The sequence below is a fragment of the Heptranchias perlo genome, chromosome 13 (genome assembly GCF_035084215.1).
Source record: "Heptranchias perlo isolate sHepPer1 chromosome 13, sHepPer1.hap1, whole genome shotgun sequence".
Lineage (NCBI taxonomy): Eukaryota > Metazoa > Chordata > Chondrichthyes > Hexanchiformes > Hexanchidae > Heptranchias > Heptranchias perlo.
In genome coordinates this window covers 1,523,680-1,540,649 of record NC_090337.1, presented here as the reverse complement: position 1 = coordinate 1,540,649, position 16,970 = coordinate 1,523,680, and the positions used below count along the sequence as shown (strand labels likewise).

At 47.0% G+C, this 16,970-nt stretch overlaps 1 long non-coding RNA gene across 1 annotated transcript in view; it reads left to right on the top strand.

Annotated features, from left to right (window-relative positions):
* LOC137331210 (uncharacterized) overlaps nucleotides 1-16,970 on the top strand; it is a 90,087-nt gene that overhangs the window by 25,894 nt on the left and 47,223 nt on the right. The window contains exon 2 of the long non-coding RNA XR_010965399.1: nucleotides 2,938-3,083. This is a non-coding gene — a long non-coding RNA (uncharacterized lncRNA). The remainder of the gene's footprint in view (nucleotides 1-2,937; nucleotides 3,084-16,970) is intronic.

Genomic DNA, 16,970 nt, shown 5'->3' with positions numbered 1-16,970 from the left:
CTGAGGGAATGCTGCACTGTCGGAGATGCCGTCTTTCGGATGAGACATTAAACAGGAATTGCTGGACGAGAAAAGACTGAGGTCCATCTCGTTCGCCTTCTACCATCCCGGTAGTCACATGATGCAAAGATAATAGAGTTGTTGACGAATCATAACAATCAATCTTCCTCAAACTTCTTTACCCAGAGAGTGGTGAGAATGTGGAACTCGCTCCCACAAGGAGTAGTTGAGGTGAATCGTGTAGATACATTTAAGGGGAAGCTGGATAAACACATGAGGGAGAAAGGAATAGAAGGGTAGATGTAATAGGGGAGGGGGGAGGCTCACATGGAGCATAAACGCCGCGTACACCAGTTGGGCCGAATGGCCTGGTCCTGTGCTGTAGTTTTGATGTAATGAGTCTACAAGAGACCCGACACAGCGAGGAAACCCCCAGTGGGGGAGAGCTTTGGGAACCAGAGGTCCAAAGTCACCTGTTCCTCCCGAGTATGTTACACTCACCACATCATGACTCAAAACCAAGGCCCCCTCCTGTTCCTGTTCCTGTTTTTAAGATGGATGTTATGGATCTTAAGGCATTATTTGATGAAGAGCAATGACCCCCTACACTTTCCACCCCCGCCTGTGTCCCGGCTAACATTTCCCCTCAACCACCAAAACAGATTAACAGACCATTCATCTCTTCAATAAAAACAGACAATGCTGGAAACACTCAGCAGACCAGGCAGCATCTGTGGAGAGAGAAACAGAGTTAATGATTCAGGTCATCATCTCTCTGCTGTTTCTGGGTCTGTGCTGTGTACACTTGTCTATACAATGCTGACTGCACTTCAAAGGAATTCATTGTATATGAAATGCTTTGGGAAGTTTCTGAGAGGTGTGACAAGGTACATTTAGAAATGTAAATCTACCTTTCTTTGGTGGTAATGCCTCTCCTGGTGAAGCATCTTGCGGAGTCTCTTGTACGTTGTTCCATGACGTGCCCTTTGCACCAGTCTCCCATTCGTGTTTAGGTCCCAGGCGTACTGTGTAAACAGCATACACCGTCTCATTAGGTCTTCCCTGTTGTATATAAATAAATAATTGTCCTGTAGCTTAAAGAATAATGGATTCCCAGGCAGCTGCTCCAGGAATGTAATATCAACTAGAAAGTGGGCTACATGGCTCGAATTATCAAAACCTCTCAGCATCGCCTTTAAATCCCACCCGTTTACAAATTAAAAGCACAGATTCAGCTCAAAGGACATGACGCAGTAGCCACTACAGAGATCTGGGCATGAATGGGAGTTTAATAATCCAGGCTAAAAGGACAGGGAAATAGGGAAAGGCAGAGCAGGAGCAATATTGCTAAAGGATAATGTTAGAGCAGGTGAAAGGAAGGATGAAGGTGAGCGAGCAGTGGAAACACTGGGTAGAATTAAGAAACAGCAAAGGATGCGAAACTCTGCTGGGAGTTATGGACAGACCACCTGACAGCAGTGACGTCGTAGCGGGATACATAAATACGGAGATCAGAGAAGTTTGTAGCAAAGGCAAAGTGGTTATAATGGAATTTCCTGTAGATTGGGAAATGCAAAACAGCTCAAATCGTAAAGGCAATGAATTTCTAGAGTGTATCCAGGACAGTTTTCTGAAACAATATGTTTTAGAACTGTCTAGGGAACAGGCCATATTAGATTTAGTAATGAGAAATGAGCCAGAATTAATAATCTGACAGTAAGGGAGCATCTTGCAAACAGAGACCATAACATGATCGAGTTTGACATTAAGGCTGGGAAGGAGAGAGATCCCACACTAACCAAGGTTTTAAACTTAAGTAAGGCCGACTTCGAAGGGATGTGCCTAGCTGTTAATGGGCAAACCTACAGAAAAATAGTGGGAGGTATTCAAAGAAGCATTTAGTCCAATGCAAGACCAATACATACGTGCTGAGGGACGCACTGAGGCTGGGTGCGGCCGCCGCAAAGGCTCTGTGGGGAAAGGCAACCGTTTAGAGCCTTCCGGCCATTGTATACCGAGGGGCTGCAATCAGGGAAAAACCCCCTTGGGCAGAATGTAAAATTCAAATTGATGTAATGTATCTGTAATGTACCTGTAATGAATCTGTAATCAATAATCTGTATTGAGTGTAATGCAATGAGACACCCTAGAGTGTCATGAACTGTAATTATGTACAATGTGTATATTAAACTGTACTTGATGTAACCTGCAAATTGTATAATCTGTATTGTGTACGTTTGGAATGTGATATGACAACTGTATTGTATGTTTTGCTGCAAATTTTATGAATAAAGTGTCCCTATAAAGCAAAAGTTCCATGTGAAGAGTCAAGCATCCATGGTCAATATATGAGGTAGGAGGGAGTATAAAACTAAAGAGTGACTTACACAAATGCCAAAACCAGTGGTAATCCAGCGGATCATAGAATATATAAAACAACAAAGGGATACAAAGACAATATTAAGAGCTGCAAAAAGGGAATATGTAAAGAAACTTGCAAATAATATAAAGGTTAATAGTAAAAGTTTTTATAAATATGCTAAGAGTAAGGGAGTGGCTAGATGAGATGTCAGCCCATTACGGACAGACGCAGATGATACTGTAATAAACAACAAGATAATGATTTATTAAATGAGTATTTTGTATCTGTTTTCACCGTAGAGGAAGTGGATAAAATACCTGTGATAGAAAGGAAACTAAAAATAAATCAAGGGGAGGAAATTATTGAATTCAATATAAGTGTCAAACTGGCAATGGAGAAAATAATGGGACTTAAAATAGATAAATCTCCAGGACCTGATGGTTTCCACTCCAGGGTATTAAAAGAAATAGGTGAGGGAATCGCAGAAGCGTTAGTCATAATCTTTCAAAGCTCTTTTGATTCGGGAATTGTGCAGTTAGACTGGAAATTTGCTAATGTCATTCTCTTATTTTTAGAAAGGTGGGAGAGAGAAACCAGGAAACTACTGGCTTGTCAGTTTAACATCAGTTGTGGGGAAGCTACTAGAATCCATCATTAGGGACAGAGTGACAGCATTTGGACAAATAGCTGATCAGAGAGAGTCAGCATAGATTTGTTAAAGGTAAGTCATGTCTAACTAATCTAGTTGAATTTTTTGAGGACGTCACTCATGAGGTAGATAAGGGAGTGTTTATGGATGTTATTTATATGGACTTCCAGAAGGTATTAGATAAGGTTCTATATAAGAGAGTATCAGCAAAAATGAGAGCGCACAGAGCTAAAGGTAGCCTTTTGACTTGAGTTGGTAATTGGGCAGGAGGGTAGGAGACAGAGAGTGGGATAAAGGGTACGTACACTGATTGTCAGGATGTGATTTGTGGTGTCCCCCAGGGATCTGTACTGGGGCCACAACTTCTTACCATATTTATTAATGATTTGGATGAAGGAATAGAGAGTTGTATATCCAAGTTTGCAGATGACACTAAGTTAAGAGGGATAGTAAATAGTGCAGATGGGAGCAGAAAGTTACAAACAGACATTGATAGATTAATTGAGTGGGCAGAACTGTAGCAGATGGAGTTCAATGTGGGGAAGTGTGAGGTCATCCACTTTGGATGCAAGAAAGATAGATCAGAGTATTTTCTAACTGGTGAGAAACTAGGAACTGTGGAGGAGCAGAGAGATCATGGGGTCCAAGTACACAAATCAATCAAAGCCAGTAGATAGGTACAAAAAGCAATCAAAACAGCCAGTGGAAAGTTGGTCTTTATCATAATATCATAGTAGGTACAGCACAGGAGAAGGCCATTCAGCCCATCGTGCCTGTGCTGGCTCTTTGAAAAAGCTATCCAATAAGTCCCACTCCCCTGTTCTTTATAGCCCTGGAAATCTTTTCTCTTCAAGTATTTATCCAATTCCCTTTTGAAAGTTATTATTGAATCTGCTTCCACCGCCCTTTCAGGCAGCGCGTTCCAGATCATAACAACTCGCTGCGTAAAACAATGTTTCCTCATATCGCCTCTGGCTTTTTTGCCAATCACCTTAAATCTGTGTCCTCTGGTTACCGACCCTTCTGCCACTGGAAACAGTTTCTCCTTATTTACTCTATCAAAACCCCTCATGATTTTGAACACCTCTATTAAATCTCCCCTTAACCTTCTCTGCTCTAAGGAGAACAATCCCAGCTTCTCCAGTCTCTCCTCATGACTGAAGTCCCTCATCCCTGGCACCATTCTAGTAAATCTCCTCTGCACCCTCTCTAAGGCCTTGACATCCTTCCTAAAGTGCCCAGAATTGAACACAATACTCCAGCTGAGGCCTAACCAGTGATTTATAACAGTTTAGCATAACGCTATCTCAAGAGGGCTGGATTACAAAGGGGAGGAAGTGATGCTTCAGTAGATTAGAGCCTTGGCCAGACCAGATCTGGAGACTGTGTTCAGTGTACTTGGACCCCATGATCTCTTTGCTCCTCCACAGTTCCTAGGAAGGATATATTGGCCTTTGAGGGGGTGCAGTGCAGATTCACCAGAATGATACCGGGGTTTAGAGGGTTAAATTATATGGACAGGTTGTATAATCTTGGCTTGTATTCCCTTGAGTATAGAAGATTGAGAGGTGATCAGATCGAGGTGTTTTAAATGCTAAAAGGATTTGAAAGAGTAAATCCCTCAACCCCACCTACCCACCTCCTCACCCCCACCATATCCCTCAACCCCACCTTCTCACCCTCTCCCTCAACCCCACCTACCCACCTTCTCACCCTCTCCCTCAACCCCACCTTCTCACTCTCTCCCTCAACCCCACCTCCCACCTTCTCACTCTCTCCCTCAACCCCACCTACCCACCTTCTCACCCCCACCATGTCCCTCAACCCCACCTTCTCACCCTCTCCCTCAACCCCACCTACCCACCTTCTCACCCTCTCCCTCAACCCCACCTTCTCACTCTCTCCCTCAACCCCACCTCCCACCTTCTCACTCTCTCCCTCAACCCCACCTACCCACCTTCTCACTCTCACCATATCCCTCAACCCCACCTTCTCACTCTCTCCCTCAACCCCACCTACCCACCTTCTCACTCTCACCATATCCCTCAACCCCACCTTCTCACCCTCTCCCTCAACCCCACCTTCTCACTCTCTCCCTCAACCCCACCTACTCACCTTCTCACTCTCACCCTCTCCCTCAACCCCACCTACCCACCTTCTCACTCTCACCCTCAACCCCACCTTCTCACTCTCTCCCTCAACCCCACCTACCCACCTTCTCACTCTCTCCCTCAACCCCACCTTCTCACCCTCTCCCTCAACCCCACCTACCCACCTTCTCACTCTCTCCCTCAACCCCACCTTCTCACTCTCTCCCTCAACCCCACCTACCCACCTTCTCACTCTCACCCTCAACCCCACCTTCTCACTCTCTCCCAAAAACCCCACCTACCCACCTTCTCACTCTCACCATATCCCTCAACCCCACCTTCTCACCCTCTCCCTCAACCCCACCTACCCACCTTCTCACCCTATCCATCAATCCCTTTCTCCAGAAACACATAATGTTGTCTCTGAACTATTTATAATCTCTGCTTCGATGCTTCCCTGATAACCTATCGCATGAATATGAGGCCTGGGTACATAAACACGTCAGTGAAGGCCAAGCTAGAGTACGAGTGAAGTGGCTGCATGTCTGGTGGATGCAGGGCCTTAAAGGACCTACACGAGAGCAGAATGGATGTGGATTTTAAAGGGAGTTGAGGAGTTGTGGACCTGCTGCGTAATAAAGAGGGTGCTTGGATGGAAAGGGAGCTGTTTATCGGTGGCAGGAACCTGCAGAGTTCTCGTCAGGTTACAGTGCTTGAGTCCAGTAATTATTTATTGTGAGGTGTAAGGTGATGAAGAAGCAAGTGGGTTAGGAATTGCCTGAGAAAGTGAGAGTTAGATCCAAACGGTGGTGACCGTGGTTTTGACAGGCAGTGTGTGAGACACCTGCTGTCAGAGAGAGTGACCACACTGGGTCACTGCTTCCTGGACCAGAGGCCCCCCACTTTGTTGAAGTTTATTCTATTAAAGTTTACAAAAGCACCTTTAATGTAGAAAAATGTCTTCAACGGTCGTTCAGAGTTGGGTGTCTAACCCCAGCAGGAGTTTGGTGGGGGTGGGGGATAGTTAAGAGAGGTGACTGAAAGTGCAGTCAAAGAGGTAGGAGGATTTTGAAGGTGGAGAGGTGAGTTGGAGAGTGTTCCAGGGTGCAGGAACAAGCTGTCTGCTGTCTGGTGGTAGAGCAGAGGGATGGGGAGTGTGCAGCGGGCCAGAGTTGAAGAGCAGAGAGTGCGGGTGGAGCTGGAGGGGTGGGGAGGGACGAGGCCAGGAAGACAAGAATGAAACACATTGTGGACTCAGAGGGACAGGTCTGGACTGTTCATTGCTGAGTTCCTACAGTATTGCCGCCTCCTTCTGCAGTATGACCCTGAGACAGGCACCACTGAGCCCTGTGGGTCTCTAGTTATTTTACACACCTCACTGTGATTCTAATGCACCACCTTCCATGCAGTCTGTTTATTGAGGAGCTTCTGCAGTCGATGAGTAATCAGTTTGCTCTCCTCGTCCCCTCTGCTGAGGATATTGACTAATGCTGAATATAGTTGAATGGACCCTAATAGTTCTCCGATACCTCACCAAATGGTCACTGTTCATCTGTGACCCGAGACACTGAGTGCCAGCCGGCTATTCCACCATGGGGGCAACATGGCTCAGCCTCACCCAGTTCCCATAGGCAAGTTCACACATACGCACTTTCCATCCAGGGACACTGAGGTCGCTTAGCATTACACAGTACGGCCCCTACCTCTGCCCAGTGACCATTGGTCCGAAAGTGGACCTGGCCCCCACCCCCCCAGAGGGTATCAATCCAGGAGCACCACACAATGCAGTCCCTGCCTTCTCCTCCTTTGAGCATCTCGCCTTGTTCCACCCCTCTCACCTCTCCTGTAGGATCCTCGTTCTCCACCGCTGCCCGCAGGCACCAAGTCAAGTTTCTTTCGCTGCTTTCCTCCCTCAGCCTCTGCATCGAGCGACTGCTCATCCTCGGTGATTTCAACCTCCATCTCAACTCATCATGCTCTCTCTCCTCTAAGTTCACTGCCCTCCTATCCTTCCTTAATCTCTCCCTCCATATAAACTGCCCCACCCATATTCACGGCACCCCCTCGACCTTGCCATCTTTTTTTTATTAGTTCACGGGATGTGGGCGTCGCTGGCGAGGCCGGCATTTATTGCCCATCCCTAATTGCACTTGAGAAGGTGGTGGTGAGCCGCCTTCTTGAACCGCTGCAGTCCGTGTGGTGAAGGTTCTCCCACAGTGCTGTTAGGAAGGGAGTTCCAGGATTTTGACCCAGCGACGATGAAGGAACGGTGATATATTTCCAAGTCGGGATGGTGTGTGTCTTGGAGGGGAACGTGCAGGTGGTGTTGTTCCCATGTACCCCCTGCTCTTGTCCTTCTAGGTGGTAGAGGTCGTGGGTTTGGGAGGTGCTGTCGAAGAAGCCTTGGCGAGTTGCTGTAGTGCATCCTGTGGATGGTACACACTGCAGGCACAGTGCACCGGTGGTGAAGGGAGTGAATGTTGAGGGTGGTGGATGGGGTGCCAATCAAGCGGGCTGCTTTGTCCTGGATGGTGTCGAGCTTCTTGAGTGTTGTTGGAGCTGCACTCATCCAAGCAAGTGGAGAGTATTCCATCACACTCCTGACTTGTGCCTTGTAGATGGTGGAAAGGCTTTGGGGAGTCAGGAGGTGAGTCACTCGCCGCAGAATACCCAGCCTCTGACCTGCTCTTGTAGCCACAGTATTTATATGGCTGGTCCAGTTAAGTTTCTGGTCAATGGTGACCCCCAGGATGTTGCTAGTGGGGGATTCGGTGATGGTAATGCCGTTGAATGTCAAGGGGAGGTGGTTAGACTCTCTCTTGTTGGAGATGGTCATTGCCTGGCACTTATCTGGCGCGAATATTACTTGCCACTTATGAGCCCAAGCCTGGATTTTGTCCAGGTCTTGCTGCATGCGGGCACGGACTGCTTCATTATCTGAGGGGTTGTGAATGGAACTGAACACTGTGCAATCATCAGCGAACATCCCCATTTCTGACCTTATGATGGAGGGAAAGTCACTGATGAAGCAGCTGAAGATGGTTGGGCCTAGGACACTGCCCTGAGGAACTCCTGCAGCAATGCCCTGGGGCTGAGATGATTGGCCTCCAACAACCACTACCATCTTCCTTTGTGCTCGGTATGACTCCAGCCAATGGAGAGTTTTCCCCCTGATTCTCATTGAGTTCAATTTTACTAGGGCTCCTTGGTGCCACACTCAGTCAAATGCTGCCTTGATGTCAAGAGCAGCCACTCTCACCTCACCTCTGGAATTCAGCTCTTTTGTCCATGTTTGGACCAAGGCTGTAATGAGGTCTGGAGCCGAGTGGTCCTGGCGGAACCCAAACTGAGCATCAGTGAGCAGGTTACTGGTGAGTAAGTGCCTCTTGATAGCACTGTCGACGATACCTTCCATCACTTTGCTGATGATTGAGAGTAGGCTGATGGGGCGGTAATTGGCCGGATTGGATTTGTCCTGCTTTTTGTGGACAGGACATACCTGGGCAATTTTCCACATTGTCGGGTAGATGCCAGAGTTGTAGCTGTACCTGGCCTCCCTACTCCCATCCCGTCAATCGCGGATAAGGCCGTCTCTGATCACTTCCTTGCATCCCTCTCCACCCATGTGCCCCTTCTCCCTCCCAACCCCACTTTCTTCTGTGTCCATCCCTGGAAAAAACTTACGCCCACGTCACTTACAACGACACTTTCAAATTCCCAAATCTAGCCTTTGGCCCTCCATTCACCACGACATTTCTACAGCTGTCGGTCTGCTCAATTACACCCTCACCTCCACCTTTGATGCCCATGTCCCCATTAAAACCATTACTCTCTCTCACCCTGGTCTTTCCCCCTATTATGACCCTCATTTCTGCTCACTTGAGTCCAAGGGACGCAGAGTTGAACGTTTATGGCGGACAACTGGTTTAGCCATTCATCGCCAGATCGGGCTGGACCACATAAAGCACTATCGGGTCCTGCTCTCCTCTCCCAAAATCGTTCACTATTCCAGCATCATCCTGGAATGCAAGAATAACCCCCGGCTTCTCTTCACTACAAACCGTCTTCTTAAACCCCTCTCTCCTGTCCCCTCCACCCTCACCTCCAATGAAAAGTGCGAGGAGCTCATGGACTTTTTTGTAACTAAGATTGAGACCATCCGTTCAGCTGCCTCTGCTGTTTCCCTCCCTTCCCCTATCCCACCGAGCCAAACCTCCCCTCAAGTTCCCCCCTGCCCGAGTCCTGAACTTGCATCTTTCTCAAGTTTCTCTCCTATCTCCCCTTATGTCCTCTCCAAGCTCATCTTTTAAAAAAAAATGTATTATTCATTCTTGGGATGTGGGCGTCGCTGGTGAGGCCAGCATTTATTGCCCATCCCTAATTGCCCTTGAGAAGGTGGTGGTGAGCCGCCTTCTTGAACCGCTGCAGTCCGTGTGGTGAAGGTTCTCCCACAGTGCTGTTAGGAAGGGAGTTCCAGGATTTTGACCCAGCGACGTTGAAGGAACGGCGATATATTTCTAAGTTGGGATGGTGTGTGACTTGGAGGGGAACGTGCAGGTGGTGTTGTTCCCATGCGCCTGCTGCTCTTGTCCTTCTCGGTGGTAAAGGTCGCGGGTTTGGGAGGTGCTGTTGAAGAAGCCTTGGCGAGTTGCTGCAGTGCATCCTGTGGATGGTACACACTGCAGCCACGGTACGTTGGTGGTGGAGGGATTGAATGTTTAGGGTGGTGGATGGGGTGCCAATCAAGTGGGCTGCTTTGTCCTGGATGATTTCAAGCCTCTTGAGTGTTGTTGGACCATGAGACCCACCTCCTGCTCCCTTGACCCTATTCCCACCAAACTGCTGACCACCTAACTTCCCTTCCTGGCCCCCATGTTAGTTGATATTGTTAACGGTTCCATCTCCTCATGTACTGACTCCCTCCCCTTCAAATCTGCCGTCATCAACCCCCTCCTCAAAAAATCCACCTTGACTCCTCTGCCCTTGCAAACTACCCTCCCATCTCCAACCTCCCGTTCCTCTCCAAAGTCCTTGAACGAGTTGTCGCCTCCCAAATCCCTGCCCACCTTTCCAGCAACTCCACGTTTAAACCCCTCCAATCAGGTTTTCGCCCCTGCCACAATACTGAAACAGGCCATATCATACTCACAAATGATATCCTGTGTGACTGTGACCGTGGTAAACTCTCCCTCCTCATCCTTCTCGACCTGTCTGCAGCCTTTGACACGGTCGACCACACCATCCTCCTCCAACACCTCTCCTCCGTCGTCCAGCTGGGTGGGACTGCGCTCACCTGGTTCCATTCTTATAGAAACATAGAAAATAGGAGCAAGAGTCGGCCATTCGGCCCTTCGGGCCTGCTCCACCATTCAAAATGATCATGGCTGATCGTCTAACTCAGTACCCTGTTCCCGCTTTTTCCCCGTATTCCTTGATCCCTTTAGCATTAAGAAATATATCTATCTCCTTCTTGAATATATTTAATGACTTGGCCTCCACTGCCTCCTGTGGTAGAGAATTCCACAGGTTCACCATCCTCTGAGTGAAGAAATTTCTCCTCATCTTGGTTCTAAATGGCATACCCCGTATCCTGAGACTGTGACCCCTGGTTCTGGACTCCCCAGCCATCGGGAACATCCTCCCTGCATCTAGTCTGTCTAGTCCTGTTAGAATTTTATATGTTTCAATGAGATCACCTCTCATTCTTCTAAACTCTAGTGAATACAGGCCAAGTCGACCCAATCTCTCCTCATACGTCAGTCCTGCCATCCCAGGAATCAGTCTGGTAAACCTTCGTTGCACTCCCTCCGTGGCAAGGACATCCTTCCTCAGATAAGGAGACCAAAACTGCACACAATACTCCAGATGTGGTCTCACCAAGGCCCTGTATAACTGCAGTAAGACATCCCTGCTCCTGTACTCAAATCCTCTTGCAATGAAGGCCAACATACCATTCGTATCCAGTCGTAGCCAGAGAATCTCCTGCGATGGCTTCTCTTCCCGCTCCCACACCATTACCCCTGGAGTCCCCCAAGGATCTATCCGTGGCCCCCTCCTATTCCTCATCTACCTGCTGCCCCTCGGCGACATCATCCGAAAACACATCAGATTCCACATATACGCTGACAACACCCAGATCTACCTCACCACCACCTCCCTCGACCCCTCCACTATCTCTCATTTGTCACACTGCTTGTCCGACATCCAGTACTGAATGAGCAAAAATTTCCTCCAACTAAATATTGGGAAGACTGAAGCCATTGTCTTCAGACCCCAGCACAAACTCCATTCCCCATCCACCGACTCCATCCCTCTCCCCGGCCACCGACTCCATCCCTCTCCCCATCCACCGACTCCATCCCTCTCCCCGGCCACCGACTCCATCCCTCTCCCCGGCCACTGTCCGAGGCTGAACCAGACCGTTCACAACCTTGACCTCCTATTTGACCCTGAGATGAGCTTCCGGCCACATATCCTCTCCATCACCAAGACCTCCTACTTCCATCTCCGTAACATCGTCCGTCTCCGCCCCTGCCTCAGCTCATCTGCTGCTGAAACCCTCATCCGTGCCTCTGTTGCCTCCAGACTCGGCTATTCCAATGCTTTTCTGGCCGGCCTCCCATCTTCCACCCTCCACAAGCTTTAGCTCATCCAAATTCCTGCTGCCCCTATCCTATCTCACCCCTGTGCTCGCTGACCTACATTGGTTTCCATTCTGGGAATGCCGCGATTTTAACATTCTCATCCTTTTTTTCAAATTCCTCCGTGGCCTCGCCCCTCCCTATCTCTGTAACCCCCTCCAGCCCTACAACCCTCCGAGATCTCTGCGCTCCTCCAATTTGCGCAACCCCGATTTTCATTGCTCCACCATTGGCGGCCGTGCCTTCAGCTGCCTTGGCCCTAAGCTCTGGAATTCCCTCCCTAAACCCCTCCACCTCTCCACCTCTCTCTCCTCCTTTAAGACGGTTCTTAAAACCTACCTCTTTGACCAAGCTTTTGGTCACCTGTCCTAATATCTCCTTATGTGGTTAGATAACGCTCCCGAGAAGTGCCTTGGGACGTTTTACTATGTTAACGACGCTATATAAATGCAAGTTGTTGTTGTTTTACCACTGCCCAGAGGGAGTCGGTCTGGGGAGTTAACATGGGGCCCTTCTGATCCGAGCTGACATTTTTTAAACCTCAACATTGACATCTGGCACTTTCTTAATGGCCCTTTGACCAATTCCCATTCAGAGGGCTGGAATATAGGGGAGGAAGTTTTGCTATAGCTATACAAAGCTCTGGTTAGACCACATCTGGATTACTGTGTACAGTTCTGGGCACCGCATCTTCGAAAGGATAGATTGGCCTTGGAAGGAGTGCAGCGCAGATTCGCCAGAATGTTACCAGGGCTCCAGGGGTTAAATTGTGAGGAGAGATTACACAAACTAGGCTTGTATTCCCTGGACTACAGAAGCATAAGGGGTGATTTGATTGAGGTTTTTAAGATTTTGAAAGGAATTGATAGGGTAGATAGAGTGAAATGTTTTCCGATGGTGGGGGAGTCTAGGACAAGGGGAGATAACCTTGAAGTCAGAGCCAGGTCATTCAGGAGAAAAGTTAGGAAACTCTTCTTCACACAAAGGGTGGTAGAAGTGTGGAACTCTCTCCCACAAAAAGCAGTAGATGCTCAACTAATAATTTTTCATCTGAGATCGATAGATTTTTGCTCGCCAAGGGTATTAAGGGATATGGAGCCAAGGCGGGTAAATGGAGTTAGGATACAGATCGGCCATGATCTCAGTGAATGGCGGAACAGGCTCGAGGGGCTGAATGGCCTCCTCCTGTTCCTATGTTTTCATGACCCTCCGTTCCATGGTATAGCTGCGCTACATCTGTCCCTCTACTCCATGATACAGCTGATCCACATCTGTCTCTCTATTCCAAGGTACATCTTTGCCCGATCTGTCCCTCCATTTCATGATACAGCTGTGCCTGATCTGTCCCTCCATGATACAGCTGTGCCAATTCTGTCTCTCCATTCCATAGTACAGCTGTGCCACATCTGCTCCTTCATTCCATTGTACAGCTGTGCCACATCTGTCCCTCCATTCCATGGTACAGCTGTGTCTGATCTGTCCCTCCATTCCATGATACAGCTGTGCCATTGGTCTGTTGACATTGTGTAAACTCACACTGGAAGACTGACCATGTAGGAGAGGTACCAGGGTCCCTGGTGTCTGAGAAATCATTCTCCAGTGAGAGTCAACACTTTCAGGACAGGAGGGAGAGCAGATCAACAGGTCAGCGGATGGAGAGCAGAGTGAAGAAAGGAGCTCAGGACTAATGGAAATGAGCTGGGTCCCAGAACTGTACGTTGCTGTATCTGGGAGAGCATCAGTTAGCTCACCTGCATCCCTTGCCTCCATTGTACAGGAGAGAGGCTGCTGTAAGATTCCTGTGAAAGATTTCTCGACTCTCCCATGCCGAGGTTTTATATGTCAGTTTGCATTCATTGTATCACAATGAAATTGAAGCATGTTTCCATTGGGTGGAGATTGTTACATGACTCAGAGTAGAGTCTCTTCATTGTTATTAATACAAAGGTTTATTAAATTTTTTTAAAATGTTGCATGCAGAAAGTTCTATAAATAAAGTGAACTATGAATAAATATTCAAGTTGTGGGAGTAAAAATTGAAAGATGAAAAAGAAAGAAAGACTCGCATTTCTACAGGGCCTTTCACATTCTCAGGACGTCTCAAAGAGCTTCACAGCCAATGAAATACTTTTGAAGTGTGGTCACTGTTGTAATGTAGGAAACGCGACAGCCAATTTGTGCACAGCAAGATCCCACAAACAGCAATGTGATAATGACCAGATAATCTGCTTTAGTGATGTTGGTTGAGGGATAAATATTGACCAGGACACCGGGGAGAACTCCCCTGCTCTTCAAAGAAATAGTGCCATGAGATCTTTTACGTCCACCTGAGAGGGCAGACAGGGCTTCAGTTTAACTTTTAACTGTCCAAAAGACGGCACCTCTGACAGTGCAGCAACTCCACTAGGAGCATTAGCCTGGATTATGGGTTCAAGTCTCTGGATTGGGGCTCAAACCCACAACCTACGGACTCCGAGGCGAGGGTGCTGCCCACTGAGCCACATTTGTAATTACACTATTTGGCTTAACCCAACAATTGTCATATCAAAGATGACCCAATCTTGCTTTTTTTTAATTTAAGGATCATTTTCTGTCCGGGAGACCAGTTCCCAGACACCTCTCAGTGGGAGCTATGACTGGGTGTGTAAGTCCAGCCTGGATGACTCCTCTCCAGTCTGGTCTCGCTCCCTATGGGAAGTGGTTGCCCTTCACTCAGTGAGTGCCTCACCCTCCCTGTGAGCCTTTGCTCAGCAAGAAGCAAGGTCTTGCATTTCTATAGCAACTTTCACATCCTCAGGATGTCCCAAAGTGTTTCACAGCCAATGAATTACTTTTCAAATCCTGTCACTGTGACGGCCAATTTGCACACAGCAAGTCCTCTGAAACAGCAATACGATAAATGAGCAGTTAATCTGTTTTAGTGATGTTGGTTGAGGGATAACTTTGGCCCAGGACACTGGAGAACTCCCCGGCTCTTCTTCAAATAGATTTTTATATTTGTTCTCAGGATGTGGGTGACACTGTATTTATTATCCATTCCGACTTGTGCAGAGGGCAATCCTAACCCTAACATAGTGTGGGACTGGAATCATGTGTAAGTCAGACCAGGTAGTGTTTGCACATGTGTGCATGGTACAGATAAAAGTGAGTTGCCATGTGTTGTGCAAATGCCACGCAGTAAAAACAACCACAATCAAAATACCAGTCGGTCACAATGGAGAATTGGCACAGAATACATGAAAATCAAAGGATGGCAAAAGGGAGTTGCCGACACTGTTGGAACGGATTTGCTACAAAAGATCTTGCAATTGTGTAAATGAGATCTGACAGAGAAGTAGGGTTTCCTTCAAAGAAACAAACAAACTAAATTTGATGAGATGCACAGCTTGCAGCAAATCCAATACCGGGACGTCAGGAAGTGTGGTTCAAAGTATTTGCATTTGTTTATACGCACAAAATAATATTTGCTACGACAGTGTAGTGTTACTAGTGATTGACCGTGTTGTGATATTTGTGTGTGGCAGTGTTGTGATATTTGTGTGTGACAGTGTTGTGATATTTGTGTGTGACCGTGTTGTGATATTTGTGTGTGACCGTGTTGTGATATTTGTGTGTGATGGTGTTGTGATATTTGTGTGTGACGGTGTTGTGATATTTGTGTGTGACAGTGTTGTGATATTTGTGTGTGACGGTGTTGTGATATTTGTGTGTGATGGTGTTGTGATATTTGTGTGTGACGGTGTTGTGATATTTGTGTGTGACAGTGTTGTGATATTTGTGTGTGACGGTGTTGTGATATTTGTGTGTGATGGTGTTGTGATATTTGTGTGTGACGGTGTTGTGATATTTGTGTGTGACGGTGTTGTGATATTTGTGTGTGACGGTGTTGTGATATTTGTGTGTGATGGTGTTGTGATATTTGTGTGTGACAGTGTTGTGATATTTGTGTGTGACGGTGTTGTGATATTTGTGTGTGACGGTGTTGTGATATTTGTGTGTGACAGTGTTGTGATATTTGTGTGTGACAGTGTTGTGATATTTGTGTGTGACAGTGTTGTGATATTTGTGTGTGACAGTGTTGTGATATTTGTGTGTGACCGTGTTGTGATATTTGTGTGTGACGGTGTTGTGATATTTGTGTGTGACAGTGTTGTGATATTTGTGTGTGACAGTGTTGTGATATTTGTGTGTGACAGTGTTGTGATATTTGTGTGTGACGGTGTCGTGATATTTGTGTGTGACGGTGTTGTGATATTTGTGTGTGACGGTGTTGTGATATTTGTGTGTGACCGTGTTGTGATATTTGTGTGTGACAGGGTTGTGATATTTGTGTGTGACAGGGTTGTGATATTTGTGTGTGACAGTGTTGTGATGTTTGTGTGTGGCAGTGTTGTGATATTTGTGTGTGACAGGGTTGTGATATTTGTGTGTGACAGGGTTGTGATATTTGTGTGTGACAGGGTTGTGATATTTGTGTGTGACAGGGTTGTGATATTTGTGTGTGACAGTGTTGTGATGTTTGTGTGTGACGGTGTTGTGATATTTGTGTGTGACGGTGTTGTGATATTTGTGTGTGACGGTGTTGTGATATTTGTGTGTGACGGTGTTGTGATATTTGTGTGTGACAGTTTTGTGATATTTCTGTGTGACGGTGTTGTGATATTTGTGTGTGGCGGTGTTGTGATATTTGTGTGTGGCCGTGTTGTGATATTTGTGTGTGACAGTGTTGTGATATTTGTGTGTGGCCATGTTGTGATATTTGTGTGTGACGGTGTTGTGATATTTGTGTGTGGCGGTGTTGTGATATTTGTGTGTGATGGTGTTGTGATATTTGTGTGTGATGGTGTTGTGATATTTGTGTGTGACGGTGTTGTGATATTTGTGTGTGACAGTGTTGTGATATTTGTGTGTGGCGGTGTTGTGATATTTGTGTGTGATGGTGTTGTGATATTTGTGTGTGACGGTGTTGTGATATTTGTGTGTGATGGTGTTGTGATATTTGTGTGTGATGGTGTTGTGATATTTGTGTGTGATGGTGTTGTGATATTTGTGTGTGACGGTGTTGTGATATTTGTGTGTGATGGTGTTGTGATATTTGTGTGTGATGGTGTTGTGATATTTGTGTGTGATGGTGTTGTGATATTTGTGTGTGACGGTGTTGTGATATTTGTGTGTGACGGTGTTGTGATATTTGTGTGTGATGGTGTTGTGATATTTGTGTGTGATGG